The sequence below is a fragment of the Sarcophilus harrisii genome, chromosome 2 (assembly GCF_902635505.1).
Source record: "Sarcophilus harrisii chromosome 2, mSarHar1.11, whole genome shotgun sequence".
Classification (NCBI taxonomy): domain Eukaryota; kingdom Metazoa; phylum Chordata; class Mammalia; order Dasyuromorphia; family Dasyuridae; genus Sarcophilus; species Sarcophilus harrisii.
In genome coordinates this window covers 638,989,754-639,014,517 of record NC_045427.1, presented here as the reverse complement: position 1 = coordinate 639,014,517, position 24,764 = coordinate 638,989,754, and the positions used below count along the sequence as shown (strand labels likewise).

General features: G+C 33.9%; 1 long non-coding RNA gene across 1 annotated transcript in view; it reads left to right on the top strand.

Annotated features, from left to right (window-relative positions):
• The first annotated feature begins 926 nt into the window (after positions 1-926).
• LOC116421989 overlaps positions 927-24,764 on the top strand; it is an 84,786-nt gene continuing 60,948 nt past the window's right edge. Inside the window, exon 1 of the long non-coding RNA XR_004232595.1 lies at positions 927-1,141. This is a non-coding gene — a long non-coding RNA (uncharacterized LOC116421989). The remainder of the gene's footprint in view (positions 1,142-24,764) is intronic.

Here is a 24,764-nt window from a genome sequence, read left to right as displayed (position 1 = left end):
TACATAGTGGATAGAAGGAAGGAATGGGATCAAGAAGACTGGAATTAAAATCCTGCCTTACACACCAGTTCAGTAATTTACTTATGTCTCAGATTATTCATCTGTAAAATAAGGCTAATAGTAGCACCTACTTCCCAGGATTGTTGTAAAGATAAAAACAGATAATATTTGTAAAATGCTTTGTAAATTTAAAGCACTATATAAAAGCCATAGTGATGGTGAGAATGAAGACATGATGATATATGGCCAAGCACACATTCGTGGGGCATTTCATTAAAGACTTACTTTTAAGCTGACATTGAACCATTCATAACTACTTCAAGCTTTTCAATCATTTACAAATTTATCTCCCAGTATGATTGTCTATCCATACCTATATATATATGTATATATATATATATATATATATATATATATCAATAGATAGAGCATTGGTCCTGGAGACATCTGGCTTCAGATAGACCAATGCTCTATCTATTGATATATATATATATATATATATATATATATATTATACACATACATACATACATATATATGTATATATATATATATTAATAAGAATTCCAAGAGAAGTTTTTGAAATGTTTTGCTAAAAATCTAAGTAAATTATGATTACTGCATCTCTTAGGCCTTCCAATCTAGCCTAAAATTGTGGGATAAAGAATTGAGGTCCCAGTACTTTATCTTTTCTTCTCTCTCTTTCCTACTACTTAGAAGCTTTGCTTCATTTCACTCAGATGTTTCTTATCTCTTGGGTGGTAGTTGGTTTACGGCATAATCTTCTATTCAACCCCAGTCCCCTTATCTTTAGGGATTTAATCAGCCTCCCTCTGTTTTGGTTTTGTCATAGGAGCAATATGATGGCCCTCAGGTCCAAAGGTTACCTTCTCCACACTTTTATGAAGTCATTATCAGAAGTAATACCATCACAATAGTTCAGAACCCCCTCCCCACTATCCCAGTTAGAAACATTCCTAACATTAAGACTGAGATTTAACCCTCAATCCTAATTAAAATTTTTGTTTTCTCCAGTTAACCTCTTTTCAATTTGAGGCAAGATCATGATACAGGAAATGTTAAGTGTAAAGAAGTGAGTAGAGAATATTACACTGTATCTTATTGGACAGAAATGGGAAAGGTAAGTTGGGGAAATGAACTGCCTTTTTTTTTTTTTTTTTTTTTTTTTTTAAGAATTTATTTCCATTCTTGAAGTTGTACAGTCATTCAATTGTCTTACTCTTGTAAACCTATTTTGGCAAAGATACATTTCCTTCTCCAGCTCATTTTATAGAAGAGAAAACGGAGTCAGATGGGAATAAGTGATTTGCTTAGGTTCCCACAATTAGTAAATGTCTGAAGCCAGATTGGAACTCAGGTTTTTAGTCCAGGACCAATGTTCTATCTATTGAGCTATCAAGTGACCCTATGTATATATGTATTATATATATATATATATATATATATATATATATATATATATATTTTGTACCTACCTTTACCTCTACCTCTATCTCTCCCCATCTCTATTTGTATCTAGCTATCCATATCTTTATCAATTTCTATCACTCTATCTTTATTTCTATTTCTATACTTACCTATATCTGTATCTATCAAACTTCTATCCATCAATATCTATCTAGCTGTTTGCATATCTCTTTATATCTTTATCTATCTATTTATATCTGTATCTCAATATCAATATATCCATTCATATCTATCTATATCTATTTCTATCTCTATTAATCTATATTTCTATCTATTTCTATATCTATTTAATGTCTATCAATCTATCTATACCTATATATCAATCTATATCTCTGTCTCTCTCATCTGTATCTATCCATATCTATCTCCCTATCTCTCTCTATCTCTGTATATCTCTATTTATTTCTATCTAGATATATTGATATATTTCTATTTGTTTCTTCCTTCCTTCCTTCCTTCTTTTCTTCCTTCTTTCCTTTTCTTCCATCTCTACTTATCTACCTATCTCTATCTTTATCTGTCTATCTGTATCTATATTTTCAATGTATATATATCTCTCTATGCATATCTCTATCTAATAATCTATCTTTATCTCTCCATACTTCTATCTCTTTTTCTACCTCTGTGTCTATAACCTATATCTGAATATTTATTTCTCTGTATATCTCTATCTACCTATTTATATCTCTCTACCTTTCTACCATTCCATCTATATATCTACCTATCTTTATATCCATCTAGAGCAATCTGCATTATTCATTTTTCTTTATCTATATCTATATTTACTTATTCATCTGTTTATTTGTCCCTATCTCTATATAGCTATATCTATTTATCTATATTTCTATATATCTATTTAAATCTATCTACTGTGTATCTAGATCTCTCTCTCTCTATATTTCTATCTGCCTATTTCTTTCTTTCTATGTATCTCTACCTACCTACCTATCTTTATCTCTATCTATATGTATCTATATATCATTCTATATCTGTATCTATGTATCTGTCTTTCTCTGTCTCTTTCTTTGTCTACCTGTCTATCTATCTATATCTATCTATATCCATCTGTCTGTCTATCTCTATCTCTATGTCACTCTATTTATATTGCACATCTAACTAGTTATATCTATATATTTCTATTTCTTTCTATCTATCTCTAGATAGATATTTCTATCTATATCTATCTTTATATCTCTCTGTCTCTATCCATTTAAATCTATCCATATTTGTCAGTCTGTCTATTTATCTCTCTTTATATCTCTGTCTCTATATCTATCTACCTATCTAGATATAGCTCTATATATTTTTATTTCTTTCTTTCTATTTATCTATCCTCTATGTATCTATATTTCTATCTATATCTAACAATCTATCTTTATCTCCCTCTGTCTCCCTTTGTCTCTGTCTATTTATCTATCTTTTCCCATCCATCTGTATGTATCTATCTATCCATTTACTGTCTGTCTATCCTTATCTCTCTATATCTATATACCTGTCTCTATCTACTTACCTACCTGTCTGTCTATCTCTACCTGCCTATCTATTTTTATCTCTCTCATTATCTATTTATCTATCCCTATCCATCTATTTATCTCTATTTGTCTATCTACTTATCTATCTATATCTCTCTCTACATCTTTATATCTATCTATCTATACCTATCTTTTTGTCTATCTTTATCTGTATTTATATCAATCTATATCTACATCTATGTATTTATCTTTCTATTTACATGTATATATATGCATATATCTATCTCTATCTATCCATATACCTGTCTCTCTTTATTTATATGTATATTTATCCATGTATATGTACCCATATATCTATCTTTTTATATCTATCTATGTATCTTTCTTTCTTTCTCTATCTATCTATCTATATCTATATCTATGTATATCTATCTCTATCTAATAGTCTATCTTTATCTCTTTCTCTCTGTTTCTCTTTTTACCTTTGTATCTATCTATCTGCCTGTCTGTCTGGCTCTATATCTCTATAGCTATATACTTCTCTCTCTTTTTTGTTATATCTTGTTGGAATCTTTTACAGAGTGTTAAGACATTGGAGTTAATAGAGACTATAATTATCTAATTTGGCATGGTTCAATATGATTGATTTGATTTTAGAAGGAGATATTTTGGGCCAGAACTTGAAACAAGGTAATAAGTACAACTGAAGTATCTAAGTACTCAATGGTGTTCACACGTTTGGGAGATTTCAGGGCTTAGTATGGCTTAGTATGAGATATCCGAATTCACACCTCCCTTAGGGCCAGAGAGCACTCTGGGAGATAACCCAGAATCCCTCTCTCTCCAGAAGGAAGAGTTAACCTTTGGGAGATCATATATATACAGGAAGCTCTTAGAGCTTGAGGGAGTTACTTGGGAACATTGACTGGGGTTGGAGAGGAGCACTCTGGGAGGAAGCCCACAAGCCCTATCTCTGAGGCAAGAGAGATTTCATTGCATCTTCTACCTTGGTGCTGGCTGGAGTTGGAAGGACAAACCTTTGGATTTGGAGATATTTGGAGGGAGCTCTTGGAACCAAGCAGAGAGATAGGTCTGAGCTAACCGGGCTATATTGAAGGACACAATAAAAGATCTGAACTCTTTTATCACCTGGCTATGTTTTGGAAAAAGAACACCACAATATCTGTTTTTATCCATCGCCTATTTCTATCTATCTATGTATCTCTCTCTCTCCATTCATCTATTTATCTCTATCTCTCTGTATAGTTCTTTTTATCTTTATATCTTTCTATCTGTCTATGTATCTATCTTTAACTGTTTGTGTATCTATCTTTATCTCTTTCTTTATCTATCTGTATATCTTTATCCATATCTGTCTATTTGTATCTATCTACCTATTTGCATACCAATACCTACCAATCTAGATATCTCCCTATATTTTTATTTTCCTATCTATCTATTTCTATCTATGTATCTTTCTATGTATCTATCCATCTACCTCTTTCTCTATATACTTATGTCTATCTATGTATCTCTCTTTCTACATGTACATCTATCTATAACAATCTATCTTTATCTTTCTCTGTCTCTGTATGTCTCTCCTTTTACCTGTCTTATCTATATCTCTATATATATCTGTGTCTATTTATCTATCTATTTCTCTCTCTATATCCATCTATTTCTCTCTATGTCTTTTTATATATCTCTGTCTGTCTACCTATCTATCTCTATATTTCTTTATTTCTGTTTCTCTCTCTACCTATCTATATATCTTTATCCATCTGTATTTGTTTTTCTGTATCTATTTGTTTCTATCTTCTATATCTATCTGCCTATCTATTTCTATGTATGTCTCCATCTGTGTATGTATTTATATGTCTCTATTTTATTCATTTATCTCTCTCTTTCTGTCTATATATCTATCCTTATCTGTCTGTCTGCCTGTCTATTTTTATCTATCTATAGATCTTTATCCATATCTATCTGTCTCTCTGTATATCTATTTACCTCTATCTCTCTCTATTTATACCTATCTCTATTTATGTATCTTATCTATGCATGTATCTATGTATCTCTTTCTCTATCTCTTTCTGTCTACATTTTCTATATAGCTATACCTATCTGTTTTTGTGTCTTTCTGTATATCTATATTTATTTTTCTATTTGTCTGTCTATCTATCTATATCTGTCTGTGTATCTATAAGTATCTATATCTATTTACCAATCTATATCAAATTCTCTATCTTCATCTATATCTGTCTATCTGTCTATATCTCTCTTTCCTTGTCTATCTATATATCTATATCTATTGATATCTATTTGTCTGTTTATCTTTTCCTCTCTATATCCATATGTATCTATTTATATCTATCAATCTCTATCTTTCTATCTGTATATCTACCTATACCCATGTCTATCTATGTCTATCTATGTATGCATTTTCTATCTATATAGCTATTTATCCATCTATTTCTCTATTTATCTCTATTTATGTCTGTATCTCTCTATCTATCCATCCATCTATCTCTATCCATATATCTATTTATATCTGTTTCTTTCTATCTTTGTCTTTATATTTTCATCTCTATTTATCTTTATTTGTCTACATTTATACATATTTATATCTGCATCTATTTCTATCCATATATTTATCTATATATTTTAGATCTTTTTATATATCTGTTTGTCCATCTATTTATCTCTTCTCTATCTCCATCTATCTCTATCTCTATGTATATCTATTAATCTATATATACCAATATATATACTACATCTCTTTCTGTCCATGTATATCTATCTTTCTTTATCTTTCTATTTCTTTGTCTCTCTTTCTACCTGTCTATGTACATATCTTGTTATAAGATTAGAACAATCATACTGAGTCTTAAGTATACCTTTCCTGCCCTCTCCATCTCCCACTTTCTTTTATTTTAGAACACAGGTGATCACACCCTCCCTGAAGTCTTAGGAAGGGAGTTGAAAATAACAAAGGGAAATGGGGAATCAAACCAGATTAGTGAGTTTTCTCTGGGCTAAAATTGAAACAGATATACATAAATTCATCAGCATGGGAGGTATTACAAAAGCACATAGCAATATAGCACAGACTAATAGTGATGACTCTCCCCACAGCTGGCGCAGGCTCAGTGTGGTGTAACAAACATGAATTATACATGCATGTAGTGATATAACAAACAATATGAGGAATGGAATTATACATGTCCATAAGTCATACAAGGAGGGTATATAGATAACAATTACACATATACCTCCTTAAGCAGCCAAGAGATAGTCCAAAATCAGTCTATTGTCTATTACTTCACATGTCAGAGAATCCAATGATCCCTGCAAGTTTTGAAGTCCTGCCACAGTCTCATCATGTGTTATGGAATCCAATGATTTTTTGCTACATTTTGAAGTCCTGAAATAATCTTATAATGTCTCAGGAAATGCAGTGATTCCTACGGGTTTTGAAGTCCTGAATCAGTCTCATCAACAATTTTTGATGTTCATGAGTCAATTGCCATAACTACCATACTCTTTCAGTGGTGGGCACAGTCAGCAATGGAACCATCCAATGTTTCTTGGGTCTTCTCCTTTATTTCAAAGGTCTGCTCTGTCTCTTTCTGATGGACAAGGCTAATTTGGCTCATTGGCGCCATCTGATTCCTTCTCCATCTGTAAAGATACAAACAAACCCTCTCCTCCAAGCAGTTAATCTATCTGGTCCCTCCCATTCACCACTTTCTGAATCTCTCCACATCACCTGGTGAATATCTACAGATAGGGGGCTGCTCTCACTGGACACTGCTCTTCCAGTGGGTTATAAAACCTGTCTGCAGGATCCAGTGCATCTTTGTCAAAAATCAAGAAGTTAATAGTATAAAGAGCTAGATTTAGAAGTTCTCTATGGTTACCTGTGGCTCCCCCTTTCTTTTGTTTTTGGAAGAGCATCTTAATGTCTCTGTTTCTCCTCTCTATTATTTCCTGTCCTTGAGGATTAAAAGGTATGCCAGTGGTGTGTAAAATCTGACACTGCACACAAAGTGTGCAAAATGTTTAGAAGTATATGCAGGTCCATCATCTGTTTTTATTGCTTGTGGCACACCCATAATTGCAAATGATTGTATAAGGAATTTAGTGACCACTCGGGCTGTCTCTTTGACTCCTGTTATTGCAAAAGTAAATCCTGAAAAGGTGTCTATTTTAACGTGGATAAAAGACAGAAGGCCAAATGATTTATAATGGGTCACATCCATTTGCCAAATTTCATTGGGTCTCAAACCACAAGGGTTCTTCCCTGGAGGCAGTGTAGGAGTGTGGAAAGAAAGGCAAACTGTACAGGCTTTTACTATGCTCCTAGCTTCCTCTCTCATTATTCCAAATTGTAAACAAAAAGCTCAAGCAGCCTGATGATATTTAGAATGAGATTCTTGGGCTTCTTGAAATAAAGAAGTATTTGCCAACATGATTAGAAGGCTATCTGCCTTTGAATTACCATCAAAAATAGGACCTGAAAGTACACTATGAGAGTAGACATGGAAGATATAAATCTTACCTGTTACACTTTCTTACTTGCTCTTGAAGTCCCTTAAAGAGCTGAAATATATTGGAAGCTACAAATTTTATTTGGGATGTGGCAATTCTTTGTACCACACCTACTGAATAGGCCGAATCAGAAATTATATTTGCATCTCCTGGATAATAAGTAAGAGCTAGCATGGTTGCATACAATTCATTCTACAGAGTGGACTGAAAAGGAGTTCTGACTACTCTCTTTATAGTTAAGTCATGAGAGTACAGAGTATAGAGCACAAATATTATGGTTGGATGCATCTGTAAAGATAGTTGGTCCTTTAAAAGGAACTGTAGAAACCTTTTCTTTAAGAATCCATGCCAATTATATAACACTTGGGTTATCTTTAATGGAGACCCATGTGTAAAATTTGGAGCTGTGGCCAATAAAATTTGCCACTCTGGAATGGTTTCACAGCATACATGAATTTGTGCATTAGTATAAAAGGTGTATATCTTGTCAGGTCTTATTCCAGATAATTCTACTGCTTGCTTAATGGCCTTTAATAAAATTCTAGCCACAAGCACTGGGTAAGGAGTAAGGCTTTGTTCTGGTTGTGCTGGGTGGTTCACCTACTCTATCACACTGTCTCCTTGATTGAGAACTACTGTGGGTGCCTCTTGTAGCAAAAACCGATATTTCCAAGGGTTTTTGATTGACTCTTTTAACCACATTGGATAAAGCCAGTTCAACTTCTCTCAAAGCCTCTTGAGCTTCTTTTATAAGCTGGTGTGGTGAGTTTAAAGCACTGTCTCCCTTAAAATGTCATATAAAAGTTGCAATTGATAGGTAGTTAAGCCTAACACTGGATGCATCCATTGGGTATCTTACTATCAATTTCTGAAAGTCATTTAAGGTGTTTAGCTTCTCTGTTCTTAAGGAAAGTTTTTGTACTGTAAGCATCTTAGGGTATACTTCATATCCTAAATATTAAAAAGGAGCATGTCTTTGAAAATTTTTCTGGAGCTATGTGCAATTTGTGTTCCTATGGTCTTTCGTAGACAGGCTTCTAACATTTATTCCTCAGGCACATACCCCAAGATATCGTCCATATAATGTAACAACATAACTTTTGGAAATGCTTTTCTTAGTGGAGTAAGAGCAGCAGCATCATACATTTGACACACAGTAGGGTTATTTTTCATTTCATGTGGCAAAATTATCCATTCATATCTTTTATAAGGCTCAGCTAAGTTAATGCTGGGCACTGAAAAGGCAAATCCTTTCATATCCTTCTTATCTAGAGGGATAGGATGGAAACAATCCTTACTGTCTATAACCCAAAGAGGCCATTCTCTAGGCAATTGAGTAGGAGATGGAAGTCTGGGCTGAAGAGTTCCCACAGTTTCCATCTGTTCATTTACTTTTCTCAGATCAGTCAACATCCTCCATTTTCCAGATATTTTTGTCTTTCAACAAATACAGGGTAATTCCCAGGACTTAGAGAAGGTTGTAAGTGTCCTTGGTAAAGTCGCTCCTGTACTATATCTAACAAGGCCTTAATTTTATCTTTGGCTAAGGGCCACTTTTCTATCTACACTGGGGTATCAGTTTTCCATTGGAGAAACTTGGTTGGTAGGCTTCAACATCAGCCCTGCCTAAAAAGCTGAAGTACTCATTTGTAATCCTCACTGTTGTAAAATGTTTCTTCCCCACAGATTGATGGGGATTTTTTGAACTATAAAAGGAGTAAAAACTCTTGTTTCACCTTCAAAAGTCCATCTCAAAGGGGTGGCACTAACTTCAGCTGCCATTGATTCTCCTACGCCAGACATGTAGGTGTCTGCTTTAATCTTTGGCCAGTGACTAGGCCAGCTGGCACCTCTAATGACTGTATGATCTGTACCCATGTCTACCAATCCTTCTAATAGTAGGCCATTTATATAGATAGTGAGCATAGGCATACAACTCTTTTCTTTCCAATTGTAATCCCTTTCTCCCATCAGATTGCTTCCTGTCTGATTGGTCATGTCTGGGTACTGAACTTCTAGGCACTCTCTGGGTGCCGTCATACCCCAAGTAGTTTTTGCCTTGGGCCCTGGGGCTGGGGCCCTCATCCTGTTTCTTTGAATCATCTACATTCTGATGCCCAATGGAAGCCTCTGTTGCATTTTGGACATGGGGTATTGGGTCTTGTTCTCCTACCCTGTTTTCTTACTCTGTCTCTTTGCCAACATTGAGCTTTCAGATGCCCTACTTCTCCACTGAACTCACGATCGTGTAAGTCAATCTGCTGAATGTCAATCCTTAGCCCCATATTGGGCGCCAAAATGTAATGTCCGGCTAGCTTTCTGGAAGGCCTTGGGATCAGTCAGCCTTGGTCTCAGCAGAATAATCACTATGAGAATAATCAGGAATAAAGTCCAAAGTCTTTATTGTCTCCTTCAGTCTTCCAGTCTGCGCTAGCAGTCTCAGTCAATCAGCTAGTTTACAGTCTTTCGTCTCTTCCAGTTAGCCAGTCAGCAGTCTGCATATTCATATCTATTTGTCTGCCTATTTATATTTATATTCATATTTATTTATATCTAACTCTATCTACCTATTTCTCTCTCTATATATTTATATCTATTTATCCATCTATCTCTATTTGTGTCTGTATCTATCTCTATTTATGTATCTATTGCTCTATCTTGATCTTTCTATTCATCTCTATGTATTTGCATATATATATTTATATCAATCTATATCTTTATCTATATGTACATCTATTTATACATGAATTTATAGCTATCTATCTATCTGAATAATCTATCTTTATTTCTGTCTCTCTGTCCCTCTCTTTCTACCTCTAGGTATAGAGGTAGATATTTCTACCTCTCAATTCACCTGCGTCTGTGTCTATCTCTCTCTTGTCTCTGTCTCTCCATCTACTTATCTCTATCTCTCTCTATCTCAATTTCTATCAATATATTTATCTATATTAGATCTTTCTCTATATGTATATCTGTCTGTCTATCTGTTTATCTCTATATCTCTATCTCCATTTATCTCTGTCTAAATGTATATCTATGTGTCTATCTATCTATATTTATATTGATGTATATCTGTCTATGTATGTCTATCTCATGTTTGTCCCTCTATTTCTTTGTCCCTCTCTCCCTACTTGTCTATCTATCTATACATTCTTATCTAGCCATATCTATCTATCTGCCTGTCTATCTGTCTATCTCTATGTCTCTATATCTTTATTTATTTATGTCTATTTCTATGTGCCTATCTATTTCTATGTATGTATGTATCTATCTATGTATCTCCATCTATCTATTTATTTCTATCTCCATATATCTTTATCTACATCTTTCTATATATCTATACTTATCTATTTTTCTATTTATCTCTCTCTCCTCCTATCTATATTTATCAATATATTTGTTTGTATTTATGTGTCTATATGCTATGCATATCTATATATCTCTTTCTACCTATATCTACATATTTATCCATATCTTTGTCTATTTATCTTTATCTCTCTATTTATTTCTCTATTATCTATCTCTAGCTATTTATTTCTATGTATCTATGTCTATTTCTCTGTCTTTATCCATCTATCTCTATCTCTACATTTCTTTCTATCTTCATCTTTTTATATATCTATACCTGTCTTTCTGTCTGTCTGTGTATCTATCTCTTTATCTTTATCCATCTATATATCTCTATTTATATATCTGTCTCTATATATCTTTCTATCTATATCTATTTATATCACACCTTGTATCTATCTTTATGTATATCTGTTTATGTCTGCATCTATTTAAATCTCACCTCTGTCTTTATCTATATCTGTATTTATCTCTATGTATCTATATATCTATATGCATATCTCTCTATGTATATCTATCTGAATAATCTATCTTTATCTCTTTCTATCTTTCCTTATCTCTATATCTACATACTTCTTTCTATCTATCTATCTTTCTATCTATCTACCTACCTACCTATGTAGATATATCTATATCTCTATTAATATCTATAGATACTAATATATCTACATCTATGTATATCCATCAAACTATGTACATCTATTTCTATTTTCTTTATCTGTCTCTTTTTTTACCTATCTATATATCTTTATCCATATCTGTTTTTCTGTATCTATTTATCTTTATATTTATATCTGCCTATCTATTTCTATGTATCTATAATCTATTTCTATCCATTTATCTATTTATCTCCATATTTCATTTTATCTTTGTCTTTCTATATATCTATACCTATCTTTCTTTTTATGTACCTATCCTTTTCTGCCTATCTATTTTTTTATTCTTATGTCTCTCTACCTATCTATATATCTTTATCTATCCATATCTATCTCTCTCTTTATATTTTATCTCTCTATCTATGCATGCATCTATGTATCTATCTCTTTCTATCTCTATGCATATCTCTCTCTTTCTATCTCTTTTTATCTTTATATCTTTCTATATATCTATATCTATATTTCTGCCTATGTATCTGTTTTTATCTCTCTGTCTTTGTATCTATCTTTCTTTATCTCTCTGTTTCTCTCTCTACCTCTTTATCTAGATATCATTATCTATCCATATATACCTATTGGTCTGTCTGTCTTTCTATCTCTCTCTCTCTGCCTATTTCTATGTATATATACATGCATACATGTATTTCTCTGTTTCTATCATATCTATTTCTATATATTTCCATCTGTGTATCTCTCTCTATGTATATCTGTCTGTGTATCTCTATATATTGATCTATATCTATCTGCTTGTCTATGTATCTATATCTGTCTGTTTATACCTATCTATCCATATCTATTTCTTTATCTGTATCTGTCTGCCTATCTATCTATCTATCTGTATCTCTCTCTACCTGTCTATCTATAAATCTATCTATACCTATTTATCTATCTCTACCTCTCTATATGTATATGCATCTCCATATGTATCTATTCATATCTATCTCTATCTTTTTAGTTATATCTATCTATATATCTACCTTTGTCTATATCTATGTCTAACTCTATGTATGCATCTTTCTATCTATATATCTATTTATCCATCTATTTCTCTATTTATCTCCTATTTGTCTCTATATCTCTCTGTCTGTCTATCCTTCTCTATTGCTAATCATCTATTTATATATCTTTGTCTACCTTTCTGTCTATATCTATTTATATCAATCCATATCTATATCTATGTATTTATCTTAATCTGTCTTTATGTTAATCTATTTATATCTATCTCTCTATCTCTATGTACCTATATATCTATCTACATCTATGTAAATATCTCTATGTATATTTATCTGTCTATCTGAATAATCTATCTTTATCTCTTTCTGTCCCTTTATCTTTCTCTATTTTTCGCTATCTCTTTATAGCTACATACTTATCTCTATCTACCTATCTAGCTATGTAGATATATCTACCTCTATTTGCCTCTTTCTTTTTTCTTTCTCTTTCTTTCCTTCCTTCCTTCCTTCCTCTTTCTTTCTCTCTTTCTTTATCTCTTTCTCTCTCTTGCTGTCTCTCTCTTTCTGTCTCTCTCCCCCTATTTCCCTTTTTCTCTCTCCTCATCTATTTATCTCTATCTTTCTACATCTATTTCTATCCATATATCCATCTATATCTATTAGATCTTTCTATATATTTATATCTACCTGTCTTTATCTTTCTCTATTTGTCTCTCTATTTTTATCTATCTCTATTTATCTACCTATTTACCCCCTCCACTATCTCTTAATCTATTTATCTCTATCTCTGTTTTTATCCATATATCTATATCTATTAGATCTTTCTATGTATCTATGTTTGTCCATCTATTTATCTCTTTTTCTCTTTCTCCATCTATTTATCTCTATATGTATATCTATCTATATGTATCTATATATCTATCTACATCTATAACTAAATATCTATGTGTGTCTATATTTCTTTATCTTTCTCTCTATTTCTCTCTCTTTCTCTTTTTGCCTGAATATGTACATATCTTTATCCATATCTATTTGTCCCTATCTCTATATATTTATTTATATCTATCTCTATCTGCCTATTTCTATCTATCTATCTATCTATGTATATCTGTCTATCTATCCATCCATCCATCTATTTCTCCATTTCTATTTGTGGCTGTGTATCTACTTATCTATCTATCTATCACTCTATCTTTATTCATCTATCTATTCATTTCTATATTTCTATTTCTATCTATATATCTATTTATATCCATTTATATCTATATCTTTATCTATCTATATGTATATCTACTTATATCGATACCTATCTTTATCTATATATCTCTGTATTTATCTACCTACCTACCTACCTACCTACCTATCTACTCTTCTCTGTCTCGGTCTCTGTCTTTGCTTCTCTTTGTCTCTCTCTCTCTCTCTCTCCATCTATTTATTTATATTCCTATCTATATATCTATCTATATCTATTAGTTTTCTATCTATATATCAGTCTGTCTATTTATCTCTATCTCCATCTATCTATCTATCTAGCTCTGTCTGTGTGAATATCTATCTATATGTACCAACATATATATCTCTATCTATGCATATCTATCTTTCTATGTATGTCTATCTTTCTTTATCTCTTTCTATTTCTCTGTCCCTCTCTATCTGTCTAGATATCCTTTTCTATCCATATCTATCTGTCTGTCTCTCTATCTTTATTTATATCTATCTCTATCTGCCTATCTATTTCTGTCTTTATATATATGTACATATGTATATCTCTCTATCTCTATCTATTTATCTCTATCTCCATACATCTCTTTCCATCTACATCTTTCTATATATCTATACCTATCTATCTTTCTGTTTGTCTAATTATCTCTATCTCCACCTATTTGTCTCTATCTATATGTACCAATATATCTCTGTCTGTTTCTATCTTTATCTACATATCTTTATCCATATCTATTTCTCTATCTCTCTCTGTGTTTATCTCTATCTATCTGTCTGTCTGTCTATCTATCTATCTCTACCTGCCTATGTATTTCTATCTATCTATGTAGCTGTCTATCTCTCTCCATCTATCTATCTCTGTCTCTACATTTCTTTCTAGCTCCATCTTTTTATATATTTATACCTATATTTATTTCTGTCTGTCTCTGTATCTATATTTATCTGTCTGTGTATCTATATGCATCTATCTATCTGCCTGTCTATTTATCTATATCTATCTATCCATATCTCTTTATCTATCTTTACCTTTCTATCCCTATGTATTTATCTATTTACATCTATCTCTATAGCTACCTATATATCTATGTCTATCTCTCTATCTTTCTATCTATATCTCTCTATCCACCCATTTTTCTATTTATCTTTATCTATTTGTTTGTATCTATCTCTATCCATCTATTTATCTCTATATATCTGTCTCTTTATTTCTGTCTATATCTATCTATTTATCTATCTATATCAATCTCTATCTTTATCTTTATCTCTCTATATGTATATCTATTTATATCTGCATCTATATCTATCTACCAATCTGTCTGAGTAATCTATCTTTATCTCTCTCTCTTTCTCTCGCTACCTGTCTCTGTTTCTTTGTCTATTTATCTCTATCTCTCTATATACCTATCTCTATCTGCCTATTCTTTCTCTCCAACTATCTATCTCTACCTATATACTTTCTCCCTCTCCCTTCCCTATCTCTATTCATCAATTTATCTCTATCTCTATCTATAGATCTCTATTTCTATCCATATATCTATCTATATTAAATCTTTCTATTTATCTCTATCTATATGTATATCTATCTATATATAGCAATATATCTATCTATGTAGGTTTATCTTTCTTTATCTTGCTCTCTATTTGTCTATTTCTACTTGTCTATATATATCTTTATCCATATCTGTTTATCTCTCTATATATTCACCTATGTATCTATAACTATTTCTATGTATGTATGTATGTATGTATCTCTTTCTCTATCTCTCTATTTCTATCCATCTGTCTGTTTGTGTCTATCTCTACCTATCTCTCTATCTATATCTTTTTATATATCTATATATACCTATCTGTTTATGTGTGCCTATTCATCTCTCTCTCTATCTTTCTACTTGTCTATCTCTATATATTTCTCTATCCATACCTATTTGTCTATTTATCTCTATATCTATCTACCTCTATCTGCCTATCTATTTCTATGTATCTATGTATCTACATTATCTCTTTATCTTTCTATCTATCTACCTCTATCCATCTATCTCTATCTCTTTCTTTCTATCTACATCTTTCTATATATCTATACCTATCTTTCTCTCTGTCTAGGAATCTATCTTTATCTGTATTTATCTGTCTGTCTGTGTATCTATATGTGTCTTTATCTATCTATGTATCTATCTATCTCTATGTTCTATTTCTATCTATGTATATATCTCTCTCTATCCATCTATTTCCATCTCTCTATACCTATCTATCTTTCTTTGTCTATCTATGTATCTAATTTTATCTATATTTATCTGTCTGTTTATGTATCTGTGTATCTATTTATATCTATCTGTCTATATTGGTCTATCTGTCTATATCTGTTTGTCCATCTGTCTGTCTATCTATCTATCTCTCTATCTCTCTCTGCCTGTCTATCTATATATCTATACCTATACCTATCTATTTATCTGTCTTTCTGTCTATTTACTTCTACCTCTCTGTATCTACCAATATAACTGTCTATCTTTTTCTCTCTATAGCTATATCTCTCCATCCATTTTTCTATTTATCTTTATGCCTATATCTTTATCCACCTATTTATCTCTGTCTCTATCTTTCTATCTATATTTATCTTTCTATATATCTATTCATATCAATCTATATCTAGTATTTATCTTTATGTATATGTATATCTATTTATAACTGCATCTTTCAATATCTGCCTAACCTATCTCTCTGTCTACCTATCTCTACCTATCTACTTACCTATCTCTATCTACTTATATATCTATCTCTATCTATATCCTTGTGTATATCTATATGAATAATCTATCTTTATCTCTCTCTTTTTCTATCTGCCTATTTCTATCTTTGTATTTATCTCTCTCTCTCTCCATATCCATCTCTATATCTCTTTCTATCTACATCTTTCTAATTATCTATACCTATCTTTCTGTCTATCTATGTATCTATCTTTATCTGTCTATCTGTCTATGTATCTATCTTTCTATATCTGTCTGTCTATGTATCTGTCTATCAATATCTCTCTCTCTCTCTCTACCTATCTATCCATGTATCTATATCTATACACCTCTATTTATCTGTTTATTTATCTCTCCCTCTCTATCTATATGTATCTATATCTATCTATCCATCTTTTTCTCTCTTTATGTCTGTATCTCTATCTATCCATCCATCTATCTGGTATATCTATTTAACAGCAAAACTAAGCATAGTTTCCAAAAAATATACAGCATATGTGTGATGCTAAATAAAGCAAATGAACATACATAGGACAGGAAAACAATCAAAAAAAGTATTTTAAGTATGCCACAATTATGGATCAGTGAACATATGCTATTGTCAGCACGGTGCCCATTGAATGAGTAAATGTTGCCATCATTGTCTTGCTTTGTCTGTCCTCATTTCTCCAATTTCGCATACTCCATAATAGGTTTTATTGGTCCCTGGCTGGCTGGTCCTTACTCCCTTGACACTTGTTGACCTAACTGCTCTGATTGGTATTTATGGGTCACATGAATCAGTAGGTAACAGCAGGACTCATGCTGCATTTAGTGGAGAGCCTGGGTAATTTGTATGTTTATAAAATTGCTCTAGAATCTGGTGGGAGCCTGAACAGGAAATCCAGCAATCACTTATTACCAAGAGGTAAGCTTGTTGGATTACCTGATGAGCAAGTTGAAACTGATGGACCATCATCTCAGTGGACTCTAAACAAAAGAGATCTGAGTAAAACTTGAAGACTTTGTTGAAGATCTTCACAATGAACTTGGGCATCATACCATTATTTACTTCTTTCAGCATTTTCCTGGACTGACATTGTAGCTACATGGTAGGTTTCTTTTAACTTCCTTCGAACTGAAATACCATATCTATGGTCTTTCTGTCTTCAGAGATTCTAAAATACAGGTCGATAAATAGGAATGGCTAATTTCCAAACATCAGCAAGGAAGGCACAAAGCCAATAGTGTCATTCTTGGTGGAGCTGAATGGAAGATCTGGAAACATGCTGACTCCCCTGAGACTTTTGTTTGGGTCAGTGAACCTAACATGTTCATTGGTGTGAGTTTGAAATATTTAAGTTGTGGTTCCCTGGGAGGAGGAATAAGATGTTATTTTAGACTTCTTAATGCCAACTTTTCTTGATCTAAATGCATCCTGGCAGCAAAGTCATACACTGAGAAATATTTCTCCAACACTATTTTATCAAATATGGAAGATTTCTAGTGCTTTGGTGAAGTGGTGAGAAATCATCAATATAAAAGGTCTCCCAAGAGTCTTAGTGCAAGTTTAAGCTTTGTTCATTCTAAACTAAAACTTTTTGGACATCTTATATTACATGTCCTTGCTATCTTCTGGAGACAAAAAGTCAATAATCCATGTAAGCTCCAAAGCTTTGTGAGCACCACTATTCTCCAAATCTGTATCACAAGTTGGTAGAACCTTTCTTTCCTTCTTTGTTCACACCAAAGATAAATCTCACACATTTTGGTGACATCTGTAGACATCTCAGATGAGTCAGAATCTATTTCTTGGTAGCTCTAGGGCCTCTTCTTGACCCATATGCCCAAAGTCATCATGGGGTGCTCTAAAAGCACCAGTTGCTTCCTAGTTCCATGTGTGGAGTTAGAGACAGTCCAGGCTAGTGCTAAATCTTACAGCTCCAACTTCTGGCATTGTTGGTATTCCATACCATAATAGGTTTTATTGGTCCTTCTCTATTTATCTTTGATAAGGACCTTCAAGGGACTGGCTCATCACTTCATTTAATACTTCATGGACTATTTGCTCTTTTCTCTCAGATATCTGTGGCAAAGAAGATTGGTTTAATGAAATGAGCTTAATGCATGTTATTGACATATTGTATAGGGTAAATTCCAAATTTACAGCTCTATTGTCATTCATTTGTGATATGGTTCTGGGATGCAAATGGGAATAGGGCATGCTAGGCAGACATAACAGTGTGAGCAAAGTACTTTCTTAATCCTGTGATTTTTCTCTTTGTTGCTTTATAAAATTTGAATGAGAACATTTCTAAGATGGCCGCCAGCTTTCTTGGAATAACATATAGAAGAACAAAATAGCAAAACTGATTGTATATTAGCCGACGGCAGAGACATATGCCTTTTTCATTCCCATTCTGTCTTAATGGAAGATGCTTACCTATGATTAGTTAATCAGAGCAAGTGGTCCTTGAGATAGAATTGTCAAAAGCTACTCTTGGATAAAGAAGGAAAGATGTGTACTTGAGAATAAAATATGTCCTTAAATCAGCACATTCTGATGACATAATCTGGCAGTACTTCAAGAACTGATGTGATGGGTCATTACTATGCACTTCATTTCTAACACTTTCTCTGCCCCTGCCTAGCTGTGTGATTCAAGCTCTTGATACTCTCTGAGCCTCCCAGAATATAGATTGCCATCTGTCCATTTCTTATCAACCTTTTTCCCCCATAGCTCTTTGACAGAGAATTCACATTTCCTGCTGCTGACCTTCCTCTGGTCAGATCTTTTTAGATTTTATGGGCTGTCCCTTTGCCATCTCTCCAAGATGATATACTCTACTTCTAAGTTGACTCTGGGCAAGCCATATTATTTGGCAGACAGCTTTTTAAAACCATAAGTTATAGGACAGGGGGAGGAAAAGGGAAGGGAATAAGCATTTATGTAGAGCCTACTATGTATCAGGAACTGTGTTAAATACTTTTTAGAAATATTATCACATTTGGTTCTTACATCAACCCTTTGTGATAGGTGCTATTATTATCATCCCCATTTAACAGTTGAGGAAACTGAAGTAAACAGAGGGAAAATGACTTGCCTAGGATGACCCAGTTAGTAACTGGCTGACCATAGATTTGAATTTAGGTCTTTCTGACTCTGGTCCTACACTCGGTTGGTTAAGGGTGTTTGAAATGGATGAAATCACAAATTAGGCCTCCTGAAAATCTCTTTATGCCATTTGTTGCACTTAAGTCATTGATCGAAAAATGCTGTAGTTTACCAGGTGTCTCTCTGTTGCCCCTTGGGTCACTGACAACTTAGATTCTTCTGAAATTGGGGTGTGCCAGTATTCGGAACCACTGAGCATTGCTAGGAGTACATTTGTGTTTAAAAGATGGGTCTCTTCAAGCTGTATAAATATGAGTTATTTTTCTAGCTCTACCACTTGGTGATTCATGGATAACAAGGCCAGCTCTGAAGACTGGAAAAATATCTGCCTACAGATCTTTAAAAAATAAGGGGAGGAAGGCAGAGAACTTGTTGTCTTGGCTGATTTAATCATTTAGCTGCCCAGAAAAGGGGACAGGACTTGATGGCCTTACCAGGTCCCTTTGAGCTCAGTGATTCTATAATTATTATTCACACTTTGTTCATTTTGCTTCTTTTTTATTATAGTTTAGGGCACACTCTCAGGGTGGGAGCGAGGAAGGCATTTCATAGTTAGTCTAAAAGTAGAGGAAACCATGGTTTTGGACCTGAAAATGGTTGACAAACAGATAATCCACAGGAATGCTGTTTCCTCTGCTGTTTTGTCCTCATACTATTCAGAAATTCTGCTGAATTTTGGCCCATCGGAACAACCGGATCTCTTCTTTCCAAGAACATGGTGTGCTGTCTGTGGCCTTGTCTTGGAAGGGCCTGGAGTTTGTGTTCTGAGATTTTTCTTGCCTCTTAATTTTCCTTCTCTTTGAATGTCTGCTGATTACTGCAAGGGATCATGGGGAGGGAATTGCCAGTCAGGTGTGGGGGCGACTAGTCAGTTTCTGAGACCCCTTCCAACTCTGGAGACTCTCTGATTGTAGTAGAAAAAACAAAAGCATTCATTTAATTGATAATTCCCCCTCTGAGAGGGTTAGGATGTGAGCTGTGTTGTAATAATAATGGCCAATATTTATATAGAGCTTCAAGTTTTGCAAACAACTCATTGGATCCACACAACAGCTCTGTGTGGTAAGGGCGATTATTATGCCCAATCTATAGAGAAGGAAGCTGAGGCAAAAGGAAATTTAATGATTTGCTCAGTCATAAAGCTTTTGAATTTAGATTCTATGCACTCCCAACTCCAGGTTCTATGCACTATGGCGCCATCTAGTGGCCTTGAGGGTAAGTACAGCCTCACCCACTTAAATTGCTGTCCTTAGTACTTTATATTTATAAAAATTCTTATATTTCTGTTATATACATTTTTATATTTACACGAACATTCTGGACATAGAATAAGTATTTAATAAATGCTCTTCTCTCATAGCTATCGATATTTAACTATCTGTCATGGTGTATGATCTTTGAATCTGAAAAATATGGTTTTAGCCCTTAATTCTACTTTGGACTGAATCTCCTTCTTTTACAATGGAAACCCTCCAAGCTCTTCTCTTGCACATATGAAGTTGGACTGACCTTTAACCTCACCTCCCACAAACAGATGGGAATCTCGTGTACTCGCAAAGGGCTCCAGAAGGGAATTAATAGCTTTCTTCGTGTAACCAGACCTCTGTGCCAAAATACTCTGCTGATTATTTCATGTCTATTTCTTGCACAGGCCTACTTGGAGAGGACCAGAGAATTCCAGCCCATTTCACAAATTAGCACTTTCCAAAACACATTAGAGATCACATTGGTACATCGGAGCAGCTTCGGACAACTCCCTTAACTACTCCAGGCTTCATCGGGTTCCTGTAAATGAATGACTTTGGAACAGAAGACCTTTAAGGTCTTTTTCAGTTCTAAATCTGTTATTTGGTGGCCTAGCAAGTGTCTGTAACCTGAAGTTCATGAACTTGCTTTAAAATTTTTTCTTTGATAATGACATAGAACATTCCATAGATCTTAGTGCAATTTTAAATTTTAACATTTAATCTTTTTTTTTTTAATTGCTGAGGCAGTTGTGGTTAAGTGACTTGCCCAGGGTCACACAGCCAGGAAGTGTTAAGTGTCTAAGACCAGATTTGAACTCAACTCTGACTTCAGGGCTGGGGTTCTATCCACTCCACTACCTAGCTGCCCCTAAACTTTAATATTTATGTTAAATTTATGTCAAAAATAGTACACTAAAAAGTGTACTAAGACTTCTGGGATGTACATTTTGATATAACTGGCTCCTTTTATAATCTTATGCATCTTATTCCATTATTTAAAAAATTATCCTAAGAAGGACATCTTCAAGCTATTCAGAGCTCAAAAAAGATTATGAGCCTCTGGATTTGAGTAGAAGGCTTACTGGAAACTATCTGCAAGGGTTGTCATGTACAGGAAAGGGTAGTGTTATACCCCAAGGTGTACAATGTGGCCAAGGACCAAGGGGCCATATAAAACAAGAGGACAAGTTGTTGACAGGTTGATTTCTTCTCCATGTAGGGAAATACTTGTGTCTTGGAAGGTGACAGTTTCACTCATTGTTCCTGTCCTGGTCAGGGCTAAAAAGAAAGAGACTTGAATGAATCATGGAACATTCTGCTCTAGAGACCAGGCTACTCAAAGGATGTTGTGAGGTATTTTGGGGAGCTTTAAAAAAGTGGACCAGATTTTCTTTCCTGCTTGCTCTTGTCTGTGCAGCTTCCAGAGAGAGTGAAGGTCATATTGACCCATAGCTCGGGTGGACCAAACTTTTTCACTCTTCTTTTCTTTTTAGATCCTGAGGCCCTGAATCATGGGATTAGGGTATTTCTGCTTAGTCACTTTCTTTTTTTCTTCTCATGTTCTCGGTACAGGTAGACAAAGGATTAACTCACAGTGACTTTGAAGGTAGAATTCTAGCCAGGATGTTGTAGCCAGCCAACATCACTCAGGAAGATCTTGAGTGATGTTGTTGAGCCAGGGTTCCTTGGACTTTGGACTTGGAATTGGGACTGGATTACATAGGAACTGAACTATATATTTATTTCCCTTTTCCATAGAGACTGAGTTCATGTGTGTATTAAGCCCTAATGTTAAGGAATATGTTTATATATTTGTTATATTCCTTTGTAAAAACTAAAAAAAAAAAAAAGGAGTAGACTAGATTGTCAGAATGGAGATTATGGGTCAATAAAACTAAGGATATAATTTATGTGTTCTGAGGAATACTCAGTTTTAAAAGAGAAAAGGAGGTTTAAAGATCTTGTTTGTCTTTGCCATCTCTCTCATCTTTGCCTTCTAGCTCAGGATCTTACACATAGTAAGTGTTTAATAACTGCAAATTGAATTGAATTGTTTAGGCTATTAAATGTCTCAGATCTCTATTGGAACCCATTTACTGTACTGTTCACCTGTTAGACTACAGCTAGACTATTATGTCCAATTCTGGGAGCCATATTTTAGGAATGATATTGACAGGCTTGGAGAATGTCCTGGGGAGGATAATCAGGCTGGTAAGAGGATTGGAGACCATGTTATAAGATGGAAAACTGCAGGAAGTGGATGTGTTCATCCTGGAGATGGGAAGACTTGGGAATGGGCAAAAGTACATTTTGAAGAATTTGAAAGAGGGAATTGGTTTCTGCTTGGCCACAGAAGGCAGAATTAGACATAAAGAGTGTAAGTTGTGAAGAGGAAAATTTTAGTTTGATTTAAGGGGAAACTTCTCACCAAATCTGGGATCTCCAAAAGTGGATTGGGATTCTTAAATGAGAGGATTGGATTAGAAGGCCTTCCAGTTCTAGAGCTATGAGTGCATACTGCTTTGGCAATCCAAAAGAAGGAGATTCAGAGGAAGTTCCACTATCTTCCCATGGAGGCTCTCTTCTCTCAGCCTTCTCTCAGTCTTCACCTGATGTAACATTGTACTATGTTCTCAACATTCTCAACAGACTGATTTTATAACACTCATCTCTTGCTGTGCACTCTCAATCTATTTCATTGCACCCCTACATAATCCTCATGAAATTGTGACCATCCATTCCTCTCCCCAGTTGTTCTGCAGGAAAGGTGGGATCAATATAGCATCTGTGCCCCTTTAATCTTCCAAATTCTTAGCCTCTTCTGAATCTGTTTTCTTATCTATAAAATGACTTTACTTTTTGCACTATGACATGCTGTCTAGAATATCCTCCTCTTCCCCCTCCCAGCTCCCTTTTATATTTTGTTTTTCCCCACTAGAATGGAAGCTACTTGAGCTTAGGGACTATCTTATTTAATTGTATTTGTATTCCCTGTGCCTTGTACAGTGTTTAGCACACAACAAGCACTGAAAATATACATTATTTTTATCTGATTTAGTTCTAAAAACTCTTCCTGCCCCAACATCCTTCAATCCCACAATTCTATTTTCTAAAGTAGAACAAAGCTTCATGGTACCACTTAATGTTGTTTTAATGATAGGATACCATTCTCTGTCCAAAAGTACCCAAAGCTGAACACAAAGTCCAATACATTTCCAAGTTGTTTTTCTTCATACACATATTAGAATATGCTAGAGCTCTGATTTTTGGTTTCTTGGGTCTCCTCTGTTTTCAAAGAAATTTCTGGCTTATACCTAGTATAACAAATGAAAGTAATGTAATTATTATTTTTTTAAAAATAATAGTGAATTCTAGACTAGGATATAAGCATTCCTCTGCTGCCATAGAATCTATCTACCTCGCTAGCATCCCTCTCACAGGCTTGTGAAAAATTCTATTATTTCTATGAGTCTAGATCAATCACTCCAACAAGTTCTTATATAGATATAAATTTCCAAGAATAGGTCACATGATTACATGTATATTCTATCAGGATCCCAGAGATAATCTTATTGAGAGAAAATATATTCTCCTTACTAACCTATGTAGGCGTTAGAGTCCCCATCTAAAGTATTTTCTGTTTCCATAATCAGTCACTTATAATGACACTCTTAGATCTTAAACATAACTATGTACTAAGGAAAGAGAATAATCATCATCTAATAATACATCACCTAAACATATATGCCTAGATCACATTATCTCATCAATGCACTCAGTATTTATGGTGAAGAATGGGTCACACACTAGAACTTGGCAGGGAAGCACACTAGGGAATATGCTGAGGGTAATTCACAACTCTGGACTGCTGCTTTCAATTGCTGGTTGGAAATCTGTACAATAAGAAACTATTTTTCTGCTCATTATTTGGCTGAC